Source organism: Nipponia nippon, unplaced genomic scaffold, assembly GCF_047370975.1.
Source record: "Nipponia nippon isolate SJK-2023a ecotype South Korea unplaced genomic scaffold, ASM4737097v1 scaffold_6, whole genome shotgun sequence".
NCBI classification, from domain to species: domain Eukaryota; kingdom Metazoa; phylum Chordata; class Aves; order Pelecaniformes; family Threskiornithidae; genus Nipponia; species Nipponia nippon.
In genome coordinates, this window is record NW_028262380.1 from 53,212,148 (window position 1) to 53,225,407 (window position 13,260).

At 38.1% G+C, this 13,260-nt stretch overlaps 1 protein-coding gene across 7 annotated transcripts in view; it reads left to right on the top strand.

The window, feature by feature from the left end:
- The window catches only part of BMPR1B (bone morphogenetic protein receptor type 1B), a 273,903-nt gene that overhangs the window by 57,684 nt on the left and 202,959 nt on the right, over window positions 1-13,260 (top strand). For 4 of the 7 annotated variants that reach the window (XM_087736647.1, XM_087736650.1, XM_087736649.1 and 1 more), the window contains 2 exons: window positions 4,515-4,585; window positions 12,116-12,159. The gene's annotated coding sequence lies outside the window, so the exon portion shown is untranslated. The remainder of the gene's footprint in view (window positions 1-4,514; window positions 4,586-12,115; window positions 12,160-13,260) is intronic. The other 3 variants (XM_087736648.1, XM_087736652.1, XM_087736651.1) reach the window with 1 other exon arrangement.

Here is a 13,260-nt window from a genome sequence, read left to right on the forward strand (position 1 = left end):
AACTACATGTTTCGTTTACGTATGTTACAAAAAAATTTCTCATAGATTTTTGCATTCAGTTTTTTTGCCTCGTGGAGGCTGCATCAAGTGAAATCTCGTATTCCTCATGCTGTAGCACTTTTCTATAATCTGTCTCCCTTAGAACCTTTCTGATGGCATCTATTAATTTTCTCCATAGATTTTAAATACTATTGATTCTGAGTAATTTGTTTAATTAGCTGCAAACTGTCTGTGTAATTATTCCAATCTGTGCTTCTCTCAGCTTTTGCTGCAAGGCTGACAAATGGCGGGAGGGGGAAAGGGCACCTTCCTGTTAGTGGCTGGGGAGACTTTGGTCCTCAGTCTGCTTCGTGCCGCGGGTTGTCAGAGCGGGTGGACTCCTTCTGAAAGAGCTGTGAGAGAATGATGATGACATTATTTAGCTTCATTTAAGAAGTCAAAACAAATATCAGTTGTGGAAAAAAGCTTCCTTATCTTACAAAACAGGACGTTTTTATGGTTACTTTACTGTTTCCCAGCTTTTTAGTGCCATAATATCAGCTTACTCATGAAATCCTGGATTGTATCAGGCAGTGTTAAGTTCAACTTTCTGTCTCTATTCTTGCAGGGTTTAAGAGGAATGATAAATTAGCTTGGGATTACATGTGTTTTGTATGCAATTTAGAGTGAATGCTAACTGAATCATCTTCACATTTTTATGGGCATTGACCTCTTTGGCTCCTGTATTGGTTATGTACCAGTTCTGAGGTCAGACACATGGACGTCAAATTGCAGCTATACTGGTCTACACAGCATAAATTGTGCTGCTTATTTTTTATGTATTGTTTTTCTTACTCATTCTAGGCTTTTCTGTCTTTCTGAGATTAAAATGAAGAAAAATCTTTACATTTTAACCCAGCTCGTACAGGTAACATATTTTCAAATGCCAGCTGAAACATTTGTTCGTTATGCACCTCCTCTAGATCATAAATTAAAAAAAAAAAATAAATGGATTAAGGAGAAGAGTGGAAAGCATTCTTAAATAAGATGACATGCATTTTAGAAGCTAGAAGCATGTATGCAGCATCATGGCTAAAGCAGGAAAAGAGACCTGCCTTGTCTGTAGTGAAATGTATCACCATTTGTGTATTTAATACTAGCTTAGCATAGGAAAGTTCTTTTTCAAGAATCCTTTAAAAATAAGATAGTGAAATAATATAATTGAAGGCTGTTTTTAGGTGGAAATTATTATTTCAAGTTGGGGAGGCTGTGCTGTGATTATTGGGGACACTCTTGTAGGGCGTACCTACTTGAGATCAATCCCTGATCTCTGCAGGGTGGAGTTGAGAAGAAGAGTAAAAAAAGACTAGGAAAATGGCTTCCAGAGATTCTAGAAGACAGGAAAATTATGTGAAAATGTCCCTGTCATTTTTTTGCCTGTTGCTGAGTATGGTGAAATAGAGAAGGATATTATTCTTCCTTTGTGGGAGCTGAAGGGAAGGAGCTGTCATTCTTTATTACGAACCATCCTGCTTAAAATCCAGAAATAGATCATGGAAATTTAACTGCTTATATAAATTGTAACCTCCCAATCAGTTCCTCATCCCTCTTTTAACTATGTAAGAGGACACAGTCAAACAGATATGAATGACTTCAGATTGGACGTTAGGAAAAGGTTCTTTGCTGAGAGGGTGGTTGGTCACTGGAACAGGCTCCCCAGGGAAGTTCTCACAGCGCCAAGCCTGTTGGAGTTCAAGGAGCGTCTGGATGATGCCCTTAGTTCAGTTGGACTCTATGATCCTTATAGGTCCCTTCCAACTCAAGATATTCTGTGATTCTATGACTCCCTACAGCATTTGATAGGAGAAAATGGGAAACGCAAACAACTGTGTGGCATGCTTATCTAAAACCTTTGCCTTTTCTGTTCAGGAACAGATTTTTTTTTTTTTTTTTTTTTTCCTCTATCCATACATGAGCAGGAAGTTGGCATTTTCTGTCTGCTTTCCACTGCTGTCTCAGGCGTGAATGCATCTGAAATCTGAGTTGAGTTGCATGTGACTATGGATGGTACTACTGTTCCTCTCCTCCACAGATATCCTGTGAGAAGGTACAAATGGTGCTCTGTGGGAGTGAAGAATTGAGCTAGGTTTGCTGGAAAATGATCACCCTTTGGATAGAAGCTGAAGTCAATTATAGTTTACTGGAAATCACTTTTTAGCCCCTAAGTCATTCTCTTATAAACTTAAAACCTCTGTTCTGGAGGGAAAGTTTACTTTTATCTAGACTTAAGAGTAGAATTTAAATTAGTATTAAAATATAAATAATACTTTGGTTTTCAATCCTGAAATTTCTGTGCTTGATTATGATCCTTATTACTTTCAACTTGGAGATTTATATCCCTTACTAGGTGGGAGCCTCACTGTGGGGAAGCTTGTTGGGGCAATCCTTCACTGTAGCCCTGGGCAGCTGCCAGGCAAGCCATCCTGTGAAGCCTTGGTTTGCCAATGACTGGACTTGCATGGTCACAAGTGATGTTGCAAGAGTTGTGCATCTCCCTCTACTCTAGATAGGAGCCAGGGGGAAGAGGGAAGCAGAGCTGTGTGAATGTTTGGAAGAGACCACAAGAAACTGCTGATGAAAGTTTATTAACTTGAGAAAGTTTTTGATGTTGGCGAAAGTCGCTGTGTTAAACATGTTAAAATAATTTGGTGATGAAATATTGATATTGAGTAGATTGAAAATAAGTTGTTAAACCAAACCTGTTCTACCTGTAGCTTTGTGTAAACACTAAACAAACCTCTAGGATGTATAAACACAATTTAACAGTATTTCAGAATGGGTATGACCTCATGTGCGCACCTTGATGCATGTGAAAGGGCAGAATCTCCAATATTTGGGCCCTTTTGAAGAAGTTCAGCAATGAAAAGGAAGCATTCAAAATCCCTCCAGTGAATCTTAGGGAGTAAAGGCAGTATTTTTTCTGTCTTTTAATCTAAGTTGAAATATGTGTTATGGATGTATGAGAGCTCCCAAGATGTCAAAGTTACAGGTATTTGAGGGAAGATGTACTCACCAGTAGCAGCTGGTTTCTGCTAATTAGAAGCAAAACTAAATGATTCAGTAGTTTGTTCTGTATGTGAATGTTCCCAGAACTAGTATGAACAAAATGCATGGAGATTTTCTTTTATCCTGGAAAAAGGGAAACTGTAATGTACACTGTGAATTAACCATGTCATTACAAGCTAGTTGCATATTTAAAATGTGTAGCATCTGATTAGTGGCACTTAATTACTTAGGTATTTTCTTCAATAAAAAACAACATTAATTTTTCCTTTCAAACAACAGATTATAGGAACTGTAGAATAACAAACCTGCTGTAAGAACAAGGACAGCTACTTGAATCAGGCCATTATCAGCAAGTCAGTTGTATTTATGCCCTTGCAAAATTTCTAGCTGTTCCAGTATTGTGAAGGAAATGATAAATATTTGGCCACTGTTTGGGACAGGTATGAAATTGAGCCATTCTGCAACTCTTGAATTGGTGTTGATATGTGTAAAACTACTTCAGATAAGATAAGGAGTGACATTGTAAAGATTTTAGGGAAGCTGTCTAAATGAATAATTTCTGCTTCACATTCTAGTGTGATAATGGAGTAGTTAATTAAAGAGCAAAGAAGCAAAAGCTCTGGTCCTCCTGTTTCTCCTTGCCTCTGTGTTCTTGTGTCTTTTGTTCAACCCATGAAATTGCTTTTCCTTATGATACAAGCATGTAATGCATTCATTCTCCAGCAGCCTTCATCATCATCATCATCCTGCTGTTGCTCCATCTTTTTTTCTCTTTTGCTTCTAGCCTCTATGATTAATTTTCCAGCCTTGTCTTCAGTCCTCTGCAGCTGACTGAAACTGCTCTTGCTGAGGACTTCAGTAAAGCTTTTATGGCTACGTTGCAGAATAAATGAATCTCGATCTCTCTGATGCTTATGAGACTGTTGATCTTATCCTAAGACTTATAACATCTGTTGCCATACAAATCCCATTCTACTCCCATGGAAGTGTTTGGATTTGTGTGTTTGTTAAAACAGGGAGGGAGGAGCAATGATCCTTAGTTTATAAGATACATGAATTATTAGGGCATCCTAGTAATGTGTATCACATTATCTCATTCTTCTGGGGCCCTCTATTAAGATGAAAAGGAAACCTGTGTAGTCGAAGATTGCACAAGGGGTTGCAATATTGCCATTTTCTCTTGGAAGCTGACCTAATAAATAAAAGTGTAATTTTCCGTATAAAATAGTATTGTTGAATATTTCACTATCAATAGGTTGCAGTTCATAGGAGCATTTACCATGTTACTTGTTGAAATAATGTAGTAAACGTATAACTAGCTATATGCCATCAGTGGGCTTTTTTCCAGATATCATTATACTTTTTACCTGAGTATCATACCAGCATTGGAAGGTCTGTATTGTTTTGTAATGTGTTAAACCTTCTTTCAGAATATCACTAATCATTTAAAAAATGTTCTTTGCCCACAGGGTGGAGTTCATTTCTTTTGTTCTTGGGAGCTGAATAGGAGAAAGCGACATTTCAGCTTTTCTTGATAAAGGTAAGACAGCATCTGTTGATAGAGATAAGACATTGTTCATTATTATGAGCTCATAGAAAGTTTGTCAATGGAGGGTTTGTTTATTTTGGGTTATTTTTTTTTCGAGTTCTGTGCTTTGTAGTAAGTTCAATATATGATAACATAACTTGTATTGGGAATGGAATGTGTAATTCTACCACAGGTATCATAAAGGCTCTGAAGATAAGCAAGTACCTGTACATCGGCATGACAAAGTGGATAGCAATTTGTTCTGCTGGTGGAACTTGTGACATTTTCCATATGCCATTGAACTGGCCTGCCCAAGTTCACTCCATCATGCTTGCACACACTCGGCAAGAGCTCTTAAAAGCAGTAGAGTGCTGTTCGTGCCCCTTCTCAAAGAAAATGTATAGGCTTGCCTGGTGCTGTCTTTATTGCTCTGTATTGTCACATGAGAGCGCAGAGGTTTGATGTGAGGAGAGAAGGGTCTTGAGGCCTATTTTAATTGAGATACACCTTCAAAATTAAGTAGCAAATGCCTATCCTACTTCTGCTTGTCAGAAGTAGGAGACAGAGAAGGGGATAAAATTCTGGAAGTCTTCTCAGAGGCATGTTTTCCCCAATGGTTCTTGCTTCGTGTTGTGCTAAAAGGTCTGATGTTTTATAAATTTTATACAGTGTTAAATTAAAACCTGCAAGAAACATTTAAAGGTATAGCATGCAACTTAGTGTTGAAATCTTAATTGCAATTTTTGATGCAGAAATCAACATAGCACTGTCTTTCCTTATTTCCATTTGGCAAATTTTGAAAAGTGTTTGTAGGTAGGTTTGATGTGACAACTGCAAAGAATGGGGTTGGTCTGGTTTACCAGTTACCACACGCGCAGCAGATTGACCATCGATGTGTCCTTTGTGCAGTGCAATGCAGGTAGGGAGCACAAGCCTGTTTCAATTTCTGTTCAAAGGGGCTGGAATTCATACACCGTCATTTATCATTTTTCATCTGACAGGCTGCAGCATCTAATTGAGGGTGGTAATGTGTTTTAATGAGCACAAGCTGATCACTATGGTATGACTGTATCTGCAGATCCACTTTTGACTTGTTCAGCATTGTGTTTCACTGGATGGTAGTATGAAGGCTTCAATTGTATGTTAATGTTTAGATTATCAAGAACAGCAAGGTATAAGTCTACTTCTTGAAAGTTAACTAGTTTTGTAAAAGAGAAAAAAGACCCAAAACTCTAGCAAATGTGAAAAGAAATCAGAAGATTCACCAAAAGTCAGATTTGTGTGTTTGTGCTGATATAGCTGATTTTGAGGCTTTCTTTGTAAGCATTATACAACTTATACACTGATAAATACAAAAACTTCCCTTGAGTTCAGTGAAAACCTTCTAATGTACCCTGGTGCTCCTGTCCTTTCTCCCCTTGCAACTTGTGAAGCCATTGCCCATCATTTCAAATGTTCACATTTTGTGATTTTTTTTTTTTTTTAATTTACTCAACATGTATAATCTCAAAGGTTAAATTGCTGTTGGATGAATTCTCAATCAATCATGAAAGGAGAAAGAAATTTTCCTGCTGAAGTGGTACATCTATTGGAGGACTCGTGGACTTAGTGAAGGAATGTGTTGCAGTGTTAGATTTCTAAAGATGCAGGGGAAAAAATTTCTGTGCTAACGTACGTGAAAATGTATTAATAATAATTTACAGATAAATTAATATGGCCTGAGCTTAACCTCATTCTGGCAAAACCCATGTTGAATGAAATGAGAATTTACTGGGTTAGGATCTAATTGAGTCTGATTTTTTTTTTTTCTTTTTTTTCCCTTCTTCCCTGCACTGGAGAACTCATTTAAAGTAATAACCTTAAATATTTAATAGTACTGTACCTACTGTGCTAATTTGTTGGTTAGAGGCAAATAATTTTCTTCCTGTCCTTGTAAGACTCCGTTGCCTGTATAAAGAACGGTCTTCTGGTGAAACAGCGTGCTCTTGCATTTTCTGAATGTGAGCAGAAGTTATTCCTCCTTAGAGATTGTTCCATGCTTATTGTGCATCCATTAAGCCTTGCTTGGTGATATATGTAAAAGCCTAGATCTGACTCGCTGCACTTCCTTCTCTATTTAGAAAAAAATCAGTATGTCTGAAGTTTGGGGTGTGCAGTTCCCCATGGGTGCATAGACAGAGCAGCAGCACTTTGTGGGAGTGACAGAGCTCGGAGTTCATACTTAAGTTTATCAGTACCCAGCAGGGTTTAAGAATTGCGCTTAATGACAGAAATTCGCAAACGTAATCAGTGGCGGATTTAGTTTCTGACTATGTTGAATCAGTGCTCGTGTGTAGCTGTGGGAGGAACTTGTGCTATACAGGCAGGATCAGTTAACAGTATCACTGAAAGAAAATTATAGTTTGTGAGCTCTGCTGCTTCACCATATCCTAACTGCTTCTTCAGCTTAAATACTCTGGCAATGGCAGCGGGCTTCATGAAGAAAAATGTTAATTGTTCCCTGCCTCCTACTTGCAGTCTGCTCTGAAAAAGACTGCCCTTAAGTATTAATTTAGCCTTATTTTCAACGTTATATGCTTCTGTATTATACAGTAAAAGTTTAAGTCTGTAAATTGTGTGTGAGTGTAGGACGAGTGCTGTGAAAACTGAGGGTGCCAGTGGGCTGCCAGTTCAGCTGTGCTTTCTCGTGGGAGCGATCCGAGTTAACGTCATAGACTGGGAAAACTCAGGTCCTTGGGAGGGAAAGGCCAGAAACTGTCCTTCAGCTTTCCTACATCTTCCCTCCCAGTTATGATGAACAGTGTAATTTTTTTCATCACGACATAATTCAAGTCAAAACCCAACTATTCTCCCCATGTGCATCTTAATTCTTTCTTCCCTGACCCTTTTTTAAAATCAAGAACGCCTTGGGACAGCGGCATTCTTCATCCTGGTCTGGTTTACAGCAGGGCATATGAGCGTTCTGCTCGGTCTTCTCCCTGAACAGAGCTGTGTCAGAAAGCAAATGCTGTCCCCAATAATAATATTTGCCTCAAAGGAGTTTGACCTTCTTTGTGATGTTTTTGGAAACAAAATACACGAATAAGCAATATATCACAAATGAAGCAAGGAAAATAAGGTTGCTGTTTTCCTTAAATATGAACAGAGCTTTAATATTGCTGAAATGTTTGTTTTGCTGGGGGGGTGGGGGGTGTTAACTTTCCAGGAAGTTAAATGTGTTCTTCACTTTTTTTTTTATTTTGGATATTTCCACTAATTGATTGTAATCTAATTATCAAAATATAAAGCCAGGCCTCTGAAACAGACAGTAACTGCAGTTGGAAAGTTCTATTGTGATGCCTGCATTGAAGGAGGAGAGCTGTGTGGCATTTACCTTTCTAGTACTGTAGGTATCCGGCAGTGGAGTTGCTGAGTTGAAGTGTACGATGTTTTGTGACTGGGAACCATCCTTCAATAACTGTTCTCATGACTTTCAGTTTATCAATGCATAACTTAGCTGCATTTATAATGTAGAACAAATAGCAACAAAGCAAGACTGACTGGTGTAGAAAATTATGGAGTGGAACATCTTGTTAACTTTCCTGTTTCATATTCTAACAAAATAGTCCGTTTCAGATTACTGGTAAGCAATTTTCAACTTGGAAAGGTGACTAATATGAAATACAAATGCTGAGGGATATATCTGGTTAAAATACACCTCTTTCCCACATTGCTGCTGACTTTTGTGTCTAAAAGGCGATTTTCACAGAAGAGGGAGGTTGGGGGAGGAGTGGATGTTGCCGAATGGAGTGGAACAGGTTACTCATTCTTTAAAATAGCCAGAAGGTAAACTCAAGTGCACTTGAAAAACCACGCTGGTAAAATACCCCATGTGTAGTTCAGGCTTTTAAATACAATGTTTGCTATTGACTTTTATATGAGGTTAGAGAATGAATCAACTCCCGAGAATGCACTGGAAAAATACACTGTGGAGGATGTTAAAAAGTGGCAGTGTATGCTGCAGTGCTTTGCAGCCTGCAGTCACTTAAATGCATGTGTGTGGTGTGTCTATGTTCTATATACATATAGAATATATGTGTGTGTATATATGTTCTATATACAGACATACATATATAAATATTCTGTATATAGAATATACATATATTCATATATATGTATATACACACACACATATATATATACACACACACGCACATATATATGTCTATATGTATGTGTATGCATAAGAAGAACAAGTACAGAGATTCTCAAACTGGGGATTCAGGAAGCATCCTGGAAGGCAGGAGATGGCCCAGGAAAAGACTGAAACCAGGGTTTTGCCTTCCTATCCATCCACAAATACTCTCTCATCGCCAGTACTCATATGAAGAGAGTAATGTTTTATTTGATCTAGTGGGGAGGAGGTGACAGGAGTCAGTGAGGGAGTAGAAGCAGCTTGTAGGCAATTGGGTGGTGTAATCCCCTGCTGCTAGGTGAGGTGCAGGATTTGGGAAGTCAGACTGGAACAGGCCAACCTAACTTTGAGAGAATTTGGTAAAGTGCTTTTTTTTTTTTTCATTTTTGGTAGGGGAGGAAAAGGGAGTGAAGAGGTTGATAGCATGGTTTATTACTAGACCTGGCAGGACTGAAATTTGGGGCAGGTTGGGAATGAGATTCTGTTGAGATATACATTTTTATTGCGGTGGGAGAAGCAGCAGGAGAAGTGGTACAAAAAAAACTATTAAAAAAACTAAAATAGAGGAAAAAAGAGAATTTATAGCACTTGAAAAATGTGGAACAAGTCTGAAACCACAGACTATGCATGGAGAAGTTGCTGGCTAAAGTGTTAGCTTTGATGTGATTAAAAGAAAAAAACTTGTTCAGGTATTTATGAAAAGATGAAAATAAGGTAAAAAGTTGTGGTGGCAAGGGCAGGGTAATGTAACCTTTGCAGCCTTGAGGGACTGAAAGCAGGATGTAAACACAGAAACTAAACCTACCTTATCTTGGTACAGAAAGTATGATTTGCATCTTCCCTGGCCTTGGATAAAAAGACAAGCTGTAGGGTGCCTAACAGAAGCTGTTCTAGCCACTGGGAGTGGAAACAAACCTATGTCATCTTATGAAATGAATAATTTTCATTACAAAGGCACATCTTGTGGATCCATAGAGTTGCAAGTCCACTGCCAAAAAGGTGTTGGGTGGCAAGTCCAGAGCAAAAGAGGAGGAAGCTGAGTAAGATTTTGATCTGCCAGAGTTGGCTATTGCTGACTGAAACTATTTTAACTGTAATCCTGGCATATTAGTATTAAAATATGGACTGCATCAACCAGTGTTGTCTACTAGAACAGCAGAAAACACTTTGGAAATAAGCTGATCACTGCAGTTCCCTGGAAAGTATTATCTGCAGTCATGACTACCTAATGCACAAAAATGTAATGTTCTGCGCCAGGATAGTACAATAGAAGCATTGTGATAATGTGATAATTTCTCTTCCTGGAAAAGCATAATTTAGATCACTGAAATCAGTGGGACTGAAGGACATGGTTAAAATAAATCATGTGTTGCTTTTGTGGTTTAACCTCAGCTGACAAGTAAGCACCATACAGCCGCTCGGTGGGAAGGGGGAGAGAATCAGAAGAGTAAAAGTGAAAAAACTCATGAGTTGAGATAAAGACAATTTAATAGGCAAAGCACAAGCAAAGCAAAACTTGGAATTCATTCACTCCTTCCCATAGGCAGGCAGGTGTTCAGCCATCTCCAGGAAAGCAGGGCTCCATCATGTGCAATGATTACTTGGGAAGACAAATGCCATCGCTCCAAATGTACTTGCCCTTCCTTCTTCTCTCCCCCCCTGCAGCTTTATATGCTGAGCATGATGTCACATGGTATGGAATAGCCCTTTGGTCAGTTGGGGTCAGCTGGTCCCGGCTGTGTCCCCTCCCAGCTTCTTGTGCACCCCCAGCCTGCTCGCTGGTGGGGTGGTGGGAGGGGCAGAAAAGGCCTTGACTCTGGGTAAGCACTGCTCAGCAATAATGAAAAACATCCCTGTGTAATCAACACTGTGTCCAGCACAAATCTAAAATATAGCTCCATACTAGCTACTAAAAGAAAATTAACTCTATCCTAGCCAAAACCAGCACAGTTGCTCTCCTGAATAGCGCTAGCTGGACCTTCAATGCATTCATAGGTAATGTAGTTGGAACTGTAGCACATCCCTCCATCATATTTGGGACGCTGAGATTTTCAGCAGCCAAAACTCCTATGTGTGTTTTGGCTGAACATCATATTGTAAACTACTGAAACTATATGTGAAGATACTGCATTTGCCGCATTTTGATAATCACAGCTCTGTGTCTGGAATTGAATTCTTTGTATAACATATTGCACAATCTATTGGCATGTTGAATGAATAAGAATGTCTCTGGGGACCTACAAATGTGAATACTTATTTGGAGAATTAGGAGACAAAACCAAAGGACTAAGCCTTCTGTACAGATCAGACTGCTGTGCTGAGAAAATCGAAGTCCATGTGCATGATCTAAACCATGTTTGACATGCCAGGCTTTGGTTTCACCAGGAGACTCACTGTGGTATTTGGTTATGTTTTTAAAACCCGCAAGTGTAAATTAGAACAAGCTAATTTTATAATTATTCCCAACAGACACACAAGTAATTTAGTCTCAAACATGTTTATTTTATAAAGACACAATCATTCAAAAAAGAAGTGCTGAGAAACCACAAGTGGTTTGAGCAATAGAGGCTTAGAGCTTTTGCAAACACGCACGTGTTTAAAATGTGGTAGCATTTGTTTAAAAGCCACTGAGTGTTCTGTCTTTGCAGCTTTATGACTGTCCTTAAGATTAATACCAAGGAACTGGAGGGTGGGAGGGTTGTTTTGCTGGTGGTGGTGTTAGTCATCAAATTAATTTAAATTCCAGGAAAAAACTCCATTGTTCAGACTTGAGGAATGCAGAACAAAATCATGCTTGTTTAAGATGCTGCTGGAGGAGAGACTGATCCTGAGACTGAATAGAGAAAGGGATTTTTTTTTTTTTTTTTTTTAATCCTGAGACTTGATGGATTGTTCATGCTGAAGAGACAGGGATGTCACTTTAATATGTGGGTTTTTTTCCTGTCTCAATAGCTTGAGAAAGTGACTGCTGACAGGATACAAATATGCCACGTGGAAAGGGCACCATATATAAATATGTTAAAATCAATATTGTAATATTAGCCTGTATACAAGTCCATGAAAAAGGTGGTTAGAAATGGTGAGGTTCTCAACAGTTAATGAGCAAGTTCACGTATGTCATGACTCTCACCAGTTCTTTGATATTTATTTTGGCATGACCCGAGAGGAAATAAATGTTTGACAATGACAGAAGTTAAGTGCCCCACAGCTTTTGGGTCCTATACAATGCATGATGAGATACATTTTTTTTTTGAAAAATAGTGCTAATAATAACAATACAATTTACAGGTGGCAAACAGCTCAAAAACATTGTGCTTTCTGAGAGCAGTAAGCTTTACTGGCTAGTTAGTCTTTGCTTCTTTTACTAGGAAAGATTAAACAACTTCAGTGTGACTGTAACGTGCTGTCAAAGGTGAGTTTTAGCCTGTTTTACCTCTTTAAGGTGTTACTTAAATAAATCTATGTTTGCCTTTTTGTAAGCAGTACTTTGTTTTCTGGTTTTGAGACAAGTATCAACTTTGGGCGGGGGGAAGGGAGATTTGTGGTGGTTTTTGTGTGATTGTATATACAGGTTGTTCTGTTTATAATGTCTGCATTTACATTTATTTTATATAGTGCAGATATAAAGCTTTTTGTAAACTTTTTCTAAGATTTTTAAATACAGCTAGGTAGCAACCAGACTTTTTACATTTCCCGTGTAAGTTTTTAGGATCAAATAACTAATCCTTAATCAGGCAATATATCATGTTTTAGGTTCAAGTGTCTTGCTTCTGGAATAAGTTATTTAGCTGCATCTGAAGCCTAATGCTGCTGGAGTTAATATATAAATATTTCTAGATTTTTCAAAAGGTCTACAAAAATCAAGCACCAATTTTTCAATAAAGGTAATAGGATTTAGGACTATAACTTAATACAAGCTTTTACAATTTCAAGCCCTGCTCAAAGTAGGGTATGGTTGGGAAGTCAAGATGACATGAATTACAAAAAATTGTAGTAAATGCTTCTTTTAGATACCAGAACTTTCTGACAATTTCCATAAAATTTCTGGTATAAAGTAGACACGAGTATTTTGTGAATGAATCAGTTGCTTTCTAAGTTATAATATATATTTTAATCTTCCAGTCTGGAGAACTTACACCGATTTAAGGAGTTTTTAGGCTTTATGGAATATTTTAAAATGTATTTAGAACTTTTCACTGAATTCTAGATAACTTTTTTTAATATCGTATGGTCATTGGTTTTGTAAAATATACCAGATTCATAACTTCAGTGAAAAATTAGATTTTTAACTTGAGTGAACATATATAGCCCTGATGAGAACATATTTTAGTGGCTTGAGGAAAGGAATTACTATGAGTATTCAAGTCGGACTTCTGCACGAACTTACTTTGTACTGATCTCCTGCAATGTTTTCATACTGGTCGTCATGTTTCCAGCACAGTCTAAAACTCTAATTCCAAGCCTCTCTCTTTGGTCAAATGTACAAGTCATTGCTCTCTGCTCTAATAGGTAT